Genomic DNA, 15,818 nt, shown 5'->3' with positions numbered 1-15,818 from the left:
TCGTGTAGGCGGCGACGGCGAAGAGAGAGGGATGCGTACGTGGATCATGTAAGAAAATCAAATGTCAAAAATAAGTAAGGTAGCCGTCGGGATATGCGTAAAAAGAAAAATCGTGGCCTGCGCAGGGATCCTACCTACGACCTTCGCGTTATTAGCACGACGTTCTAACCTACTGACCTAGCAGGCCGAGTGAGAGCTATGGCGCGGCCAACCAAAAGACAAGGGCGAGTCATTTGCCGTGCGCGTAGGCGGCGACGGCGAAGGGAGAGGGATGCGTACGTGGATCACGTAAGAAAATAAAATGTAAAAATAAGGAAGGTAGCCGTCGGGATATGCATAAAAAGAAACATCGTGGCCTGCGCAGGGATCAAACCTACGACCTTCGCGTTATTAGCACGACGCCCTAACCGACTGAGCAAGCAGGCCGAGTGAGTGCTATGGCGCGGCCAACGAAAAGACAAGGGCGAGTCATTTTCCGTGCGCGTAGGCGGCGACGGCGAAGAGAGAAGGATGCGTACGTGGATCATGTAAGAAAATCAAATGTCAAAAATAAGGAAGGTAGCCGTCGGGATATGCATAAAAAGAAACATCGTTGCCTGCGCAGGGATCCAAGCTACGACCTTGGCGTTATTAGCACGAAGCTCTAACCGACTGAGTTAGCAGGCCGAGTGAGAGCTATGGCGCGGCCAACGAAAAGACAAGGGCGAGTCAATTTCCGTGCGCGTAGGCGGCGACGGCGAAGAGAGAGGGATGCGTACGTGGATCACGTAAGAAAATAAAATGTAAAAGATAACGAAGGTAGCGGTCGGGATGTGCATAAAAAGAAACATCGTAGCCTGCGCAGGGATCCTACCTACGACCTTCGCGTTATTAGCACGACGTTCTAACCTACTGATCTAGCAGGCCGAGTGAGAGCTATGGCGCGGCCAACCAAAAGACAAGGGCGAGTCATTTGCCGTGCGCGTAGGCGGCGACGGCGAAGAGAGAGGGATGCGTACGTGGATCACGTAAGAAAATAAAATGTAAAAAATAAGGAAGGGAGCCGTCGGGATATGCATAAAAAGAAACATCGTGGCCTGCGCAGGGATCAAACCTACGACCTTCGCGTTATTAGCACGATGCCCTATCAAACTGAGCAAGCAAGCCGAGTGAGTGCTATGGCGCGGCCAACCAAAAGACAAGGGCGAGTCATTTCCCGTGCGCGGAGGCGGCGACGGCGAAGAGAGAGGGTTACGTACGTGGTTTACGTAAGAAGATAAAATGTAAAAAAATAAGGAAAGTAGCCATTGGGATATGCATAAAAAGAAACATCGTGGCCTGCGCAGGGATCCAAGCTACGACCTTCGCGTTATTAGCACGACGCTCTAAGCGACTGAGTTAGCAGGCCGAGTGAGAGCTATGGCGCGGCCAACGAAAAGACAAGGGTTAGTCATTTTCCGTGCGCGTAGGCGGCGACGGCGAAGAGGGAGGGATGCGTACGTGGATCACGTAAGAAACTAAAATGTAGCAAATAAGGAAGGTAGCGGTCGGGATGTGCATAAAAAGAAACATCGCGGCCTGCGGAGGGATCCTACCTACGACCTTCGCGTTATTAGCACGACGTTCTAAACAACTGAGCTAGCAGGCCGAGTGAGAGCTATGGCGCGGCCAACCAAAAGACAAGGGCGAGTCATTTGCCGTGCGCGTAGGCGGCGATGGCGAAGAGAGAGGGATGCGTACGTGGATCACGTAAGAAAATAAAATGTAAAAAATAAGGAAGGTAGCCGTCGGGATATGCATAAAAAGAAACATCGTGGCCTGCGCAGGGATCAAACCTACGCCCTTCGCGTTATTAGCACGACGCTCTAACCGACTGAGCTCGCAGGCCGAGTGAGAGCTATGGCGCGGCCAAACAAAAGACAAGGGCAGGTCATTTTCCGTTCGTGTAGGCGGCGACGGCGAAGAGAGAGGGATGCGTACGTGGATCATGTAAGAAAATCAAATGTCAAAAATAAGTAAGGTAGCCGTCGGGATATGCGTAAAAAGAAAAATCGTGGCCTGCGCAGGGATCCTACCTACGACCTTCGCGTTATTAGCACGACGTTCTAACCTACTGACCTAGCAGGCCGAGTGAGAGCTATGGCGCGGCCAACCAAAAGACAAGGGCGAGTCATTTGCCGTGCGCGTAGGCGGCGACGGCGAAGGGAGAGGGATGCGTACGTGGATCACGTAAGAAAATAAAATGTAAAAAATAAGGAAGGTAGCCGTCGGGATATGCATAAAAAGAGACATCGTGGCCTGCGCAGGGATCAAACCTACGACCTTCGCTTTACTAGCACGACGCCCTAACCGACTGAGCAAGCAGGCCGAGTGAGTGTTATGGCGCGGCCAACGAAAAGACAAGTGCGAGTCATTTTCCGTGCGCGTAGGCGGCGACGGCGAAGAGAGAAGGATGCGTACGTGGATCATGCAAGAAAATCAAATGTCAAAAATAAGGAAGGTAGCCGTCGGGATATGCATAAAAAGAAAAACCTTGGCCTGCGCAGGGATCGAACCTACGACCTTCGCGTTATTAGCACGACGCTCTAACCGACTGAGCTAGCAGGCCGAGTGAGAGCTATGGCGCGGCCAACCAAAAGACAAGACAGGTCATTCCCCGTGCGCGGAGGCGGCGACGGCGAAGAGAGAGGGATACGTACGTGGATCACGTAAGAAGATAAAATGTAAAAAAATAAGGAAGGTAGCCATCGGGATATGCATAAAAAGAAACATCGTAGCCTGCGCAGGGATCCTACCTACGACCTTCGCGTTATTAGCACGACGTTCTAACCTACTGATCTAGCAGGCCGAGTGAGAGCTATGGCGCGGCCAACCAAAAGACAAGGGCGAGTCATTTGCCGTGCGCGTAGGCGGCGACGGCGAAGAGAGAGGGATGCGTACGTGGATCACGTAAGAAAATAAAATGTAAAAAATGAGGAAGGGAGCCGTCGGGATATGCATAAAAAGAAACATCGTGGCCTGCGCAGGGATCAAACCTACGACCTTCGCGTTATTAGCACGACGCCCTATCCGACTGAGCAAGCAGGCCGAGTGAGTGCTATGGCGCGGCCAACCAAAAGACAAGGGCGAGTCATTTCCCGTGCGCGGAGGCGGCGACGGCGAAGAGAGAGGGATACGTACGTGGTTCACGTAAGAAGATAAAATGTAAAAAAATAAGGAAAGTAGCCATCGGGATATGCATAAAAAGAAACATCGTGGCCTGCGCAGGGATCCAAGCTACGACCTTCGCGTTATTAGCACGACGCTCTAAGCGACTGAGTTAGCAGGCCGAGTGAGAGCTATGGCGCGGCCAACGAAAAGACAAGGGTTAGTCATTTTCCGTGCGCGTAGGCGGCGACGGCGAAGAGGGAGGGATGCGTACGTGGATCACGTAAGAAAATAAAATGTAGCAAATAAGGAAGGTAGCGGTCGGGATGTGCATAAAAAGAAACATCGCGGCCTGCGGAGGGATCCTACCTACGACCTTCGCGCTATTAGCACGACGTTCTAAACAACTGAGCTAGCAGGCCGAGTGAGAGCTATGGCGCGGCCAACCAAAAGACAAGGGCGAGTCATTTGCCGTGCACGTAGGCGGCGATGGCGAAGAGAGAGGGATGCGTACGTGGATCACGTAAGAAAATAAAATGTAAAAAATAAGGAAGGTAGCCGTCGGGATATGCATAAAAAGAAACATCGTGGCCTGCGCAGGGATCAAACCTACGCCCTTCGCGTTATTAGCACGACGCTCTAACCGACTGAGCTCGCAGGCCGAGTGAGAGCTATGGCGCGGCCAAACAAAAGACAAGGGCAGGTCATTTTCCGTTCGTGTAGGCGGCGACGGCGAAGAGAGAGGGATGCGTACGTGGATCATGTAAGAAAATCAAATGTCAAAAATAAGTAAGGTAGCCGTCGGGATATGCGTAAAAAGAAAAATCGTGGCCTGCGCAGGGATCCTACCTACGACCTTCGCGTTATTAGCACGACGTTCTAACCTACTGACCTAGCAGGCCGAGTGAGAGCTATGGCGCGGCCAACCAAAAGACAAGGGCGAGTCATTTGCCGTGCGCGTAGGCGGCGACGGCGAAGGGAGAGGGATGCGTACGTGGATCACGTAAGAAAATAAAATGTAAAAATAAGGAAGGTAGCCGTCGGGATATGCATAAAAAGAAACATCGTGGCCTGCGCAGGGATCAAACCTACGACCTTCGCGTTATTAGCACGACGCCCTAACCGACTGAGCAAGCAGGCCGAGTGAGTGCTATGGCGCGGCCAACGAAAAGACAAGGGCGAGTCATTTTCCGTGCGCGTAGGCGGCGACGGCGAAGAGAGAAGGATGCGTACGTGGATCATGTAAGAAAATCAAATGTCAAAAATAAGGAAGGTAGCCGTCGGGATATGCATAAAAAGAAACATCGTTGCCTGCGCAGGGATCCAAGCTACGACCTTGGCGTTATTAGCACGAAGCTCTAACCGACTGAGTTAGCAGGCCGAGTGAGAGCTATGGCGCGGCCAACGAAAAGACAAGGGCGAGTCAATTTCCGTGCGCGTAGGCGGCGACGGCGAAGAGAGAGGGATGCGTACGTGGATCACGTAAGAAAATAAAATGTAAAAGATAACGAAGGTAGCGGTCGGGATGTGCATAAAAAGAAACATCGTAGCCTGCGCAGGGATCCTACCTACGACCTTCGCGTTATTAGCTCGACGTTCTAACCTACTGATCTAGCAGGCCGAGTGAGAGCTATGGCGCGGCCAACCAAAAGACAAGGGCGAGTCATTTGCCGTGCGCGTAGGCGGCGACGGCGAAGAGAGAGGGATGCGTACGTGGATCACGTAAGAAAATAAAATGTAAAAAATAAGGAAGGTAGCCGTCGGGATATGCATAAAAAGAAACATCGTGGCCTGCGCAGGCATCAAACCTACGACTTTCGCGTTATTAGCACGACGCCCTAACCGACTGAGCAAGCAGGCCGAGTGAGTGCTATGGCGCGGCCAACGAAAAGACAAGGGCGAGTCATTTTCCGTGCGCGTAGGCGGCGATGGCGAAGAGAGAGGGATGCGTACGTGGAGCATGTAAGAAAATCAAATGTCAAAAATAAGGAAGGGAGCCGTCGGGATATGCATAAAAAGAAAAATCTTGGCCTGCGCAGGGATCGAACCTACGACCTTCGCGTTATTAGCACGACGCTCTTACCGACTGAGCTAGCAGGCCGAGTGAGGGCTTTTTTTTTTTTTTTCTTTATTGCCGTCTTGGACGTGTAATACAAAGTAACATATGGTAAAACACTTCAGCCACACTTGGGCTGAGGCGAGTGGTGCTAAAAACTTTTCATTTGTGACAAATCATCAAACAGTGATATCCACTGTGGTGGATCAGTCTGAGCCCTGAAACATTCGCGAAGATAAACTACACTTTCGATGAAGTTTTCACGTGTGGATCTTGTATTTATGTCTGCATGTCGCACCTGCATTCGCGTTTTCCACAAACTGTGGAGGCCAAGAAGCATAATTAAATCGTAGGGCACTTCTTCACTTTCAACTGATAAGTACCGGATGCCGTAAGGACTTAAAGGGAGTTCCTTTTTAATCGTCCTCTGCAGGACATCCCAATAAAAAATTGGATCCCAACATTCTAGGAAAACATGTTCCACTGTCTCGGGCTTCCTGCATAACAAGCAGTTTGTTGTCCATGGCACGAAAAAACCTTTATCATGCAGCCAGGTTTTAACAGGCAGCGTACCGGAATGCAGCTTAAAAAAAAAAGGTTTTGACCACAGGTCTAACGGGCATGTTCTTAACTCTTTTTAAAATATCTTGCCCTGGGCCTCCAAAGTGTGGTGTCCGATAAATGGGTACCGGCAACATCACGTCAACCAACGCTTTGTACAGCTTTTTCTTATTGACATTACATAGGTATTCAGGGCTGAAACGTACTTCCAGCATCTTGCACGAAAGAACAACCTCGCGCAAGTATCCTGTCACAGCACCACACATGTTATCACAGGAGACTACCCTTCCAGGGAGCAGTCTCTGTAGGCGCACTTGCATAACAGATCTTAGAAAGGGATCACTTTGATCACGCAAAAACATAAATCGCGAGACCACTTGACGCAAAAAAAGATGCGCCAGGCCAAGGCCTCCGCTTTTAACGGAAACAAACAGGTTAGTTCGGCTAGTTCTTTCCCAGGTGGACGCCCAATTAAAAACAGCAAAAACACGATGCATTTTTTGAATAGCTGTTCGGGTCGCACACAGCACATTCATGACATACCAGAGCTTCGAAATCAAAAAGACATTACAGATAGAGGCACGGGAAAACATTGATAGCTGTCTTCCTTGCCACGCGACCGCTTTCTCTTTCATTCTCGAAGTTTCTTCTTTCCAGTACGAGCTGGGATCCCGATAACAATCCAGAGGTACTCCTAGATACCGCGTTGGCAAGGTGGACCATCGAAGCCGAGAAAAACAACCCGGTGTTACGTCCCATTCGCCATGCCAAAAACCGGAACTTTTTCCCCAATTGATCTGACTTCCAGTCTGAGCGCTGAATTTTTCAATCACAATTGTCGCTTCACAGATGCTCTGTCTATCAGCGCAAAAAACCGCTATATCGTCAGCATACGCGAGTACTTTCACGTGTGATGACTGCAGTCTGTAACCTGAAATTCGGTCAGAGTTGATAATTGCCAGGCATAGCGGCTCTAAATACACTGCAAAAAGCAAGGGGGAAAGCGGGCATCCCTGTCTTACTGAAGAACGTACAGCAAGTCTGTCAGTGAGATCGCCATTAACTATAATGCGGGTCGTACAGTTCTTGTAGGCCATTTTTACGCCCTCTACTATAATGTCGCCTAGTTTGGAGTGTTGCAGGATGGAAAAAAGGATTTCGTGGGAGACGCGGTCAAAGGCTTTCGCCAAGTCGAGCTGCATCATTGCTATCTGACCGCCAACTGCATCGACACACTCTAATACGTTGCGTGCGACATGTATATTTGTAGCGATGCTACGGCCTTTAATTCCACACGTCTGGTGAGACCCTACCGATTTCGTGATCACAGACTGTAGTCTTTTTGCTAGAACCTTCATAAATACTTTGTAGTCGACGTTGGTGAGACTAATCGGTCGATATGACCCCACCAACAGTCGTTCTTCCGGATCATCAGTCTTGGGAATGAGAACGATGTGAGACGTGTTGAAAGACAATGGAACCTGTTTGCGTTCATAAGCCTCAGTTATCACATGGAGCAGGCACTGTGCAACGGGAAGCTTAAAGGTTTTATAAAAGGCCGCACTTAGCCCATCTGGTCCAGGAGCTTTCCCAGATGGTAGGTCGTCTATTGCTTTTTCTATCTCCTGTAAAGTTATAGGCAGTTCAAGACGTTCCTTAATTTCATCATCTAGTCTTGGCACCAGCCTCAAGAAGTCTACATGGAAGCCTTCTATGGTGTCGAGCTTATTGCTAAGAAGTTCTGTGAAATGTTCGGCTATAGCACACTGAATGTCTCTCGCATCTTCCGAAGTCCGGCCGTCAAATCGGATGCTCCTAATTTCTTTCTGGCAAGCGTATCTTTTCTCGTCTGATAGCGCTCGTTTTGTCGGCGTTTCGGCAGCCCACAATTTTTCAGACCTTGCACGTATGACGGCGGCCCTATACCTGTCCGCGTCGATTCTTTCGAGCTGGCATTTCACTTCCCGTATTTCTTTCGTGAAAGTTCCCGGCGCGCTATTTTCCATGCTCAGCATCCATTCAAGTTGCCCGTTCATTTCTTTTTCTTTTTCTTTCTCTTTAAAGCGAGCCACGCTGCTCTTTTCTATTGCTTTCATTTTTACCCACTCTTTGAACCCCTCCCATTCAGTTGCAAAACTAGCTGGCTGCGCGTCTAGCAGTTTGTCTAGCTTGGTCTTTATTTGTATAATGAACCCTTCATCCTCCAAAAGCTTTGTGTTCAATTTCCATAAGTGCCAGTTAAAGCGCGATTTCCTGCCCTTCATTCCTAAAGTCATGCTCACGAGGCAATGATCACTGAAAGGCACAGGTTTAACGTCATAACATGAGCATAGCGGCATAAGATCGACAGATACATACATTCTGTCTAGTCTCGCATGGCTCTCCCGCTGAAAGTGCGTGTATTGTGGGTGGGTCCCAGTGGAAAACACATTGCCAACATCCTCGAGACCATACTCATGCACAAAAGTATTCAAAACTTCAGAGCTCTTGTCTCTCAGTGGCCTAAGCTTCACTCTGTCAGCTGCGGCGCACACACAGTTGAAGTCTCCCAGTACAAGCAAAAGCTTGTCACCTTTCAACCATGGCTCAAGGGATTCAAAGAAAATTTTACGCTCGCTTTCTACATTAGGAGCATATACACAAACAATTCGCCACCAAAAATTCGAAAATGTGAAATCAGCAATCAAAAGGCGACCACTTGGGCATGCAAATACAGACTCTACGTTCACTCTTAACGTCTTACGTATGAATACAAGGCACCCACCCGACGTCCCAACAGAATGACAAACGCACACATGAAAGTTTGCTTGAAAGGAAGACACCATGCGATCAGTGTGCTCCTGGCTCTCTATTTTCGACTCTTGTAAAGCAATTATGTCAATATCGTTATCCAGAAGAAGGCGATTAAGCTGGTATTGTCGCCTTCTTGCTCCCAGACCTCTGACGTTCAAAGTCGCAACTCGAAGTGGAGCAATAAGATTAAAAGCCATGTCTTAGAAGAAGAAACGCCTCTATCCGCATGGTGCCTACCTTCATGGTTGACGTAGCCTTCCTCACGACTGCCAGGACCTCTTGACACCGGTCGACCAACACAACCGGCGCTGACACCGACCAGGACACTGTGTTACTACGGAGGCTGTTTCCCCGCCTTCCGCGGGTCGGCCGGAAGGTTCGAGCGCGGTTTTAAAGACGAGCGTCTCACTCCCCCTGCCTTCGGCGGAGGCTCATCGCCGCTACCGCCTGGCTGCAGCTTGACGTCCCCGCTTTCTTCATGCGGACGTTTTCCAGCAATGGTGCTCGCCGCTTCCTGGTTCGTCTCCATGGTATCAATGCCGGGGGTCTCCACGCTGCTTTCTTTAGCGTCCGCGGCTTTCGCCGCCTCCTTTGCCTTGTCATCGTCGTCCTGTTCAGGCTTATGCTGCGCCTGTACACTACCATCTGTTGCGCCGGAGGGCCCCGCCTTCTGCTTCACCAGAGTCGTGAACGATGGCTGAGTATGGCGCTGTGGTTGTCCACCCACACGGGCTGCTTCCTCAGCATCCGTCTCGTCCATCAGCATCTCGGACGCGTCCTCGCTGGTTCCCGGGCCTGTAATACTCGCGTAAGTGCGAGTACACTGGTCTTCTTCGTGCCCGAAGCGTCGGCAGATTCCGCAACGCGGGACTCGACATTCCTTGCGGATGTGGCCCGTACCGCGACACCGAAGGCACAGCGGGGGTCTGCCTGGTACCACGACAAGCACCAACTCACCGCCAACGCTCAGCTGGTGTGGCAAGTCATCCAACTTCACGCCCGCTTTCAACTTGAGGGTGACAAGCCGGGTGGTTGATCCCTTCTCTGTCATACCTTGTACACGCCAGCGCTCCCGGGCTACTTCGGTAACTTTTCCATAGGGCGCAAAGGCGACACGCACGTCCTCATCAGGCACATTGTGTAGAAGCCAGTGGAGCTTCAGTCGAACGTCCTGGTTCGCCGGGTCAATCACCAGGCAGCGCCGGTTTTTTACACGCAGCTCCCCGATGCTCGAGATCTTCTTCACCGCATCCGCGTCCTTGAAAGTGATAGCCCAGACATGGCTCATGCGATACGCCCCCAGGGCGATAACATCCGGAAGAAGCGAATGCGGTGCCAATGCGTCACGGAAATCTTCAATCCGGTACGGTCGCGCCGTGATATCAGCGTGCAAAAAAACTGTATTTAAAACTTAACGACCTGTTGGCAGACCTGGCAGAACAACTTGGTAGGTGCCCTCCTGTTCCATCGTCCTGTTTCCGCGGCCAGAAAAGGCCGCTGAAGCCGCTCCAACGGAGCCCGTCATCATGCGTCCGTCACGCTCGGTGGCCGGAAGCAGAATTGGCCGAGTGAGAGCTATGGCGCGGCCATCCAAAAGACAATGCAGGTCATTTTCCGTTCGCGTAGGCGGCGACGGCGAAGAGAGAGGAATGCGTACGTGGATCACGTAAGAAAATAAAATGTAAAAAATAAAGAAGGTAGTGGTCGGGATACGCATAAAAAGAAACATCGTGGCCTGCGGAGGGATCCTACCTACGACCTTCGCGTTATTAGCACGACGTTCTAAACGACTGAGCTAGCAGGCCGAGTGAGAGCTATGGCGCGGCCAACCAAAAGACAAGGGCGAGTCATTTCCCGCGCGCGGAGGCGGCGACGGCGAAGAGAGAGGGATACGTATGTGGATCACGTAAGAAGATAAAATGTAAAAAAATAAGGAAGGTAGCCATCGCGATGTGCATAAAAAGAAACATCGTAGCCTGCGCAGGGATCTAAGCTACGACCTTGGCGTTATTAGCACGACGCTCTAACCGACTGAGTTAGCAGGCCGAGTGAGAGCTATGAAGCGGCCAACCAAAAGACAAGGGCGAGTCATTTTCCGTGCGTGTAGGCGGTGACGGCGAAGAGAGAGGGATGCGTACGTGGATCACGTAAGAAAATAAAATGTAAAAAATAAGGAAGGTAGCCATCGGGATATGCATAAAAAGAAACATCGTGGCCTGCGCATTGATCCAAGCTACGACCTTCGCGTTATTTGCACGACGCTCTAACCGACTGAGCTAGCAGGCCGAGTGAGAGCTAGAGCGCGGCCAACCAAAAGACAAGGGCGAGTCATTTCCCGTGCGCGGAGGCGGCGACGGCGAAGAGAGAGGGATGCCTACGTGGATCACGCAAGAAAATAAAATGTAAAAAATAAGGAATGTAGCGGTCGGGATATGCATAAAAAGAAATATCGTGGCCTGCGCAGGGATCCTACCTACGACCTTCGCGTTATTAGCACGACGCTCTAACCGACTGAGCTAGCAGGCCGAGTGAGAGCTGTGGCGCGGCCAACCAAAAGACAAGGGTTAGTCATTTTCCGTGCGCGTAGGCGGCGACGGCGAAGAGAGAGGGATGCCTACGTGGATCACGTAAGAAAATAAAATGTAAAAAATAAGGAAAATAGCGGTCGCGATATGCATAAAAAGAAACATCGTGGCCTGCGCAGGGATCCTGCCTACGACCTTGGCTTTATTAGGACGACGCTCTAACCGACTGAGCTAGCAGGGCGAGTGAGAGCTATGAAGCGGCCAACCAAAAGACAAGGGCGAGTCATTTTCCGTGCGCGTAGGCGGTGACGGCGTAGAGAGAGGGATGCGTACGTGGATCACGTAAGAAAATAAAATGTAAAAAATAAGGAAGGTAGCGGTCAGGATATGCATAAAAGAAACATCGTTGCCTGCGCAGGGATCCTGCCTACGACCTTCGCGTTATTAGCACGACGCTCTAACCGACTGAGCAAGCAGGCCGAGTGAGAGCTATGAAGCGGCCAACCAAAAGACAAGGGCGAGTCATTTTCTGTGCGCGTAGGCAGCGACGGCGAAGAGAAAGGGATGCGTACGTGGATCACGTAAGAAAATAAAATGTAAAAAATAAAGAAGGTAGCAGTCAAGATATGCATAAAAAGAAATATCGTGGCCTGCGCAGGGATCCAACCTACGACCTTCGCGTTATTAGCATGACGCTCTAACCGACTGAGCTAGCAGGCCTTTTTTTTTTTTTTTTTTTTCTTTATTGCCAATCCTCGACATGTCACCACAACACACATTCCTTAAATGATATAAACAAAGACCAAAGAAGCAAAAACGAATGAATACACAAACGGAACAAAGAACAGTAATATTTACATTCGTTGCCGTCCGCTACTGTGGCACGACGTTGTCGGATTAAAATTCCTTTAGTGCTGTAAGGGGTTCAACCCTCGACAGCCACTCAGGAACAGGCTGTTGCAACTTCTGCACTTCCACATACCGTTGCATGCATTCCCGGAAGTATACACGCGCTGGTCGGGCATCCGGGTCACAATGGTAGCCCGCCATTCTTGCGCGCCATAAACAGTGGAGGCCCGTAAGCATGATGACGTCGTACGGGAAACCTTCGTCGTCATATACTGGCAGAAACCTGATTCCGTGGGGATCTATAGGTAGCTCTTTTTTTAGAGTCCTTTGTAACACGTCCCAGAAAAAGACCCCTTCCCAACAGTGGATGAAGACATGATCTATGCTTTCTGCTTTTTTACATATAAGGCAGTGGGTTCCCCATGGCATGTAGAACCCACGTTGTTCAAGAAAGATTTTAACAGGTAGAGTACCAGTGTGTAATTTAAAGAAGAACGATTTAGTGGCTGGTTGAACTGGCATCTTCTTCACCCTTTTCAATACATCTAGGCCTGGGCCTCCACTGTACAGGGCTCTGTACATGGGTACCAGCAATACACTGTCACATAAATCACGATATAATGTTTTCCGTTTTACACTCCACAAATATGCACTAGAAAAACGAACACGCAAAAAGGAAACACTCTGAATTATTTCCCTAAAGAAACCACGAACTGGTCCTGGCATTATTTCGGTGCCTACAACGAATTCGGGAAGTGATCTTGACAACCTCATTTGGATAGCGGTGCGTAGAAATGGGTCATTTGTGTCTCGAAAAAAGAAGAACCTGTTTACTAGTTGACGCAAGAAGAGGTGCGCCAACCCCAGGCCACCATCCTTCACGCGCCGAAAGAGATTATCTCGGCTACATCGCTCCCAGCTCGATGCCCACACGAAAACAGCGAACACGCGGTGCAGTTTCTGCACATTAATCCGAGAGCACTGTAGGACCTGCATTACGTACCAGATCTTTGTTACGAGAAACATGTTGCACGCTGTTGCTTTCGCGAACATTGACAGGTGACCGGCGTTCCATCGGTCGGCTTTTTCTTTTATTTCTTTTGTCCGCTCCTTCCAGTACTCGCTACTGTCCTTGTAGGCATCAAGGGGTGCGCCAAGGTACTTAACTGGCGTCGTGACCCAGGTGACGTTCGAAAAGTGGTCTGGGGTGGACGCCCATCCCCCGTGCCAAAACCCCAAACATTTCTGCCAGTTCACGAAGCTATTAGTGGCATTACCAAACAGTCTGACGATACTCACAGCGTTCAATACACTTTGCGTATCTTTACAACATACGGCCACATCGTCAGCATATGCCAATAACTTCACCTCTGCTGCTTGGAGGCAAAATCCCTTAATGTATTCATTTTCAATGATGGCCTGACATAGCGTTTCTATGTAAACACAAAACAGGAGTGGGCTGAGTGGACAACCCTGGCGAACGGAGCGCTTCACGTTAATGGGGGCCCCCAGCCTTTGATTAATTATAAGTCTCGTATAGCAACTCCGGTACGCCATGGTCACCCCCTCAGTGATTATGTGGCCAAAATTAACATGTTCAAGGATGGTGAGCAATATCTCGTGAGAAACGCAATCAAACGCTTTCTCCAAGTCAAGCTGGAGGATCGCTACTGCATCACACATGGCATCACAACACTCCAGCACACACTTCAACTTGTGAATGTTAGTGAAGATTGTTCTTCCGCGAATGCCACACGTTTGGTGTGGGCCGACTACTTCCTTAATGACTGACTGCATACGCCGTGCCAGCACCTTCATCAGTATTTTGTAGTCACAGTTAGTAAGCGCTATGGGTCTATAGGAGGAAAGTTGCTTGAGCTTCTCGGTCTCTTCTGTTTTAGGTATTAGTACTGTATGGGACTGGCCGAAAGATGGTGGAAATATTTTCATTTGGTATGCTTCATTGAAAATTGCGGTCAAGATAGGAGCTAGGTGGCTTTTGAACGATTTGTACCAAGCGGCACAAAGACCGTCTGGACCTGGTGACTTGCCAGGGTTCAGGTCTTCGATGGCCTTTATCACTTCCTGTTCAGTTATTTGTCCTTCCAACGTTTCTTTAACGTCACTCGACAGCTGTGGCATTCGCTGCAAAAATAAGTCCTTGAAACTTTGCATGTTGACGGGCCTGAATGCGAAAAGCTTTTGGAAATGTTCAAAGAAGGCACGCCCTATATTCTTCGTATCAGTTACTACCAGCCCGTTATATTCGATGGCCTCAATCTGTTTGCGTCTGGAGTGCTTTTTTTCTAATCCCAGTGCTCTTTTCGAAGGCATTTCCCCGCATGCTAGTCTTTCTGCTCTCGCGCGCACGAGCGCACCTCGATAACGCTCTTCATCGAAAACCTCGAGCTTTTTCTTAATAGCACGCATATCTTCTTGATAAGCTCCGGGTTGCATGCATTCGAGCGTCACGAATTTTTCCAGTAATGTTTTTAAATCCCTTTCTCTTGCCTTCTCTTCATATCGTAGTACGCTACATCTTTCAATTGCCTTGATTTTAATAGTTTGTTTCGACAGCTCCCATTCCTCGCCCAATTTCATAGAACTGTCTTTTCCAAAAGAATTCAGAGCATTCACTACCGTCTCGTTAAAAGTATCGTCCCGTAGAAGCTCAGCATTCATTTTCCACAGTTCCCAGACGAATTCGTTTCGTTCTTTTTTGCGGCCCACCCTGCATTTTACCAGGCAGTGGTCAGAAAAGGATACGGCAGTAACTGCATAGCACTGGCATTTTTCTACTAAATGATATGACAGGTAGATACGGTCTAATCGTGCATGACTTGTTCCCTGGAAGTGGGTGTTCTTCACTTCTCGGTCAGCCCCGAAACACTGAGCGATATCCTCTAATTCAAATTCATGTATGATCTGCGCCATGATATCGCTGCTTTTGTCGTAAATTACGCGTCGCGTAGACCTGTCTTCGATGTTCAATACACAATTGAAGTCCCCAACACAGGCTATCGTTTTGTGCACAGACAAGTGGTGCCTCAAGTTCAAAAAGAAATTTACCCTTTCTTGCACCGTATTAGGCGCATAAATGCACAGCACGCGCCATTGGACATCGCAATAGCTGAAATCACAAACGACAAGTCGACCGGAAGAGCACGAGAAGTAACCGTCTATAACCAGGCCTGGAAGCTTCCTCACGAACAAGACACACCCCGCCGAAGTCCCTAAGGCGTGGCTCACTACCGTATAGTAGTTGTACGTGAACCTTTGCACCATGCTCCCGGTCTCCTCCTCGCCGTCTACCTTGGTTTCTTGCACTGCTAAAACGTCGAGGTCGTGGTCCACTAGCAGTCGATACACCTGACTCTGTTTCCTTTTGGCGGCCAGACCTCGAACGTTTAGCGTGCCGAGGCTAAGCGACGGGTTGGTAGCCATTACTGATTTAAACGGGAGGGGAGAAGGCCCGGAGCATGGTGCTCACCTTAACGTCTAGCTGACCGCTAGACGCCTCCGTGGCCATCCGGTGGCCGTCGTCCGAGTTCGTCTTTGGTCGGCTTCGGGGTGAGCCTACGGTCAGCCTCCAGGTTAGGCTTAGGCTTGAGGGTGGAGCGCCTGCCGGGTAGCGTCTTAGCTGGCGGCGCCTCGGAGTCACCGCTGGCCTTTCCGTCCACTTTCTCCTCCTGCTGCAGGGACCTCTTCACCGGTGCCGAGACGCTTTCGACGCGGGCGCTAGCAGGGGTCGCGTTGTCGTTTTCCGCTGCCTCCGTAGTATCTGTAGCCGGCTGGCGGCTCTCATTTTCTGTCTGGGTCACCCTGACGCTGATTAGTGCGGTTTCTGGCTCGTCGGGAGGAGGGACATTATTCGGTCCTCCTTTAGTCGGCGTCGTCGTCCCGCTCGC

General features: G+C 50.0%; 12 non-coding genes across 12 annotated transcripts; all 12 read right to left on the bottom strand.

Moving 5' to 3' along the window:
- Positions 1–352: 352 nt before the first annotated feature.
- On the bottom strand, positions 353–426 carry TRNAI-AAU (transfer RNA isoleucine (anticodon AAU)). Its single transcript has one exon. It is a non-coding gene; the product is annotated as a tRNA-Ile (tRNA).
- Positions 427–1,072: 646 nt separating this feature from the next.
- TRNAI-AAU (transfer RNA isoleucine (anticodon AAU)) lies at positions 1,073–1,146 on the bottom strand. The gene has a single exon. It is a non-coding gene; the product is annotated as a tRNA-Ile (tRNA).
- A 647-nt stretch (positions 1,147–1,793) lies between these two features.
- Positions 1,794–1,867, bottom strand: TRNAI-AAU (transfer RNA isoleucine (anticodon AAU)). Its single transcript has one exon. It is a non-coding gene; the product is annotated as a tRNA-Ile (tRNA).
- A 406-nt stretch (positions 1,868–2,273) lies between these two features.
- Positions 2,274–2,347, bottom strand: TRNAT-AGU (transfer RNA threonine (anticodon AGU)). Its single transcript has one exon. It is a non-coding gene; the product is annotated as a tRNA-Thr (tRNA).
- A 166-nt stretch (positions 2,348–2,513) lies between these two features.
- Positions 2,514–2,587, bottom strand: TRNAI-AAU (transfer RNA isoleucine (anticodon AAU)). The gene has a single exon. It is a non-coding gene; the product is annotated as a tRNA-Ile (tRNA).
- Positions 2,588–2,993: 406 nt separating this feature from the next.
- On the bottom strand, positions 2,994–3,067 carry TRNAI-AAU (transfer RNA isoleucine (anticodon AAU)). Its single transcript has one exon. It is a non-coding gene; the product is annotated as a tRNA-Ile (tRNA).
- A 647-nt stretch (positions 3,068–3,714) lies between these two features.
- Positions 3,715–3,788, bottom strand: TRNAI-AAU (transfer RNA isoleucine (anticodon AAU)). Its single transcript has one exon. It is a non-coding gene; the product is annotated as a tRNA-Ile (tRNA).
- Positions 3,789–4,193: 405 nt separating this feature from the next.
- On the bottom strand, positions 4,194–4,267 carry TRNAI-AAU (transfer RNA isoleucine (anticodon AAU)). Its single transcript has one exon. It is a non-coding gene; the product is annotated as a tRNA-Ile (tRNA).
- Positions 4,268–4,913: 646 nt separating this feature from the next.
- On the bottom strand, positions 4,914–4,987 carry TRNAI-AAU (transfer RNA isoleucine (anticodon AAU)). The gene has a single exon. It is a non-coding gene; the product is annotated as a tRNA-Ile (tRNA).
- A 166-nt stretch (positions 4,988–5,153) lies between these two features.
- Positions 5,154–5,227, bottom strand: TRNAI-AAU (transfer RNA isoleucine (anticodon AAU)). The gene has a single exon. It is a non-coding gene; the product is annotated as a tRNA-Ile (tRNA).
- Positions 5,228–10,988: 5,761 nt separating this feature from the next.
- TRNAI-AAU (transfer RNA isoleucine (anticodon AAU)) lies at positions 10,989–11,062 on the bottom strand. Its single transcript has one exon. It is a non-coding gene; the product is annotated as a tRNA-Ile (tRNA).
- A 645-nt stretch (positions 11,063–11,707) lies between these two features.
- On the bottom strand, positions 11,708–11,781 carry TRNAI-AAU (transfer RNA isoleucine (anticodon AAU)). The gene has a single exon. It is a non-coding gene; the product is annotated as a tRNA-Ile (tRNA).
- Between the last annotated feature and the right edge of the window lie 4,037 nt (positions 11,782–15,818).

This window comes from Dermacentor andersoni, chromosome 8 (genome assembly GCF_023375885.2).
Source record: "Dermacentor andersoni chromosome 8, qqDerAnde1_hic_scaffold, whole genome shotgun sequence".
Taxonomy (NCBI): domain Eukaryota; kingdom Metazoa; phylum Arthropoda; class Arachnida; order Ixodida; family Ixodidae; genus Dermacentor; species Dermacentor andersoni.
Note: the sequence above shows the minus strand (reverse complement) of the source record. Positions and strands in the feature narration are given on the sequence as shown.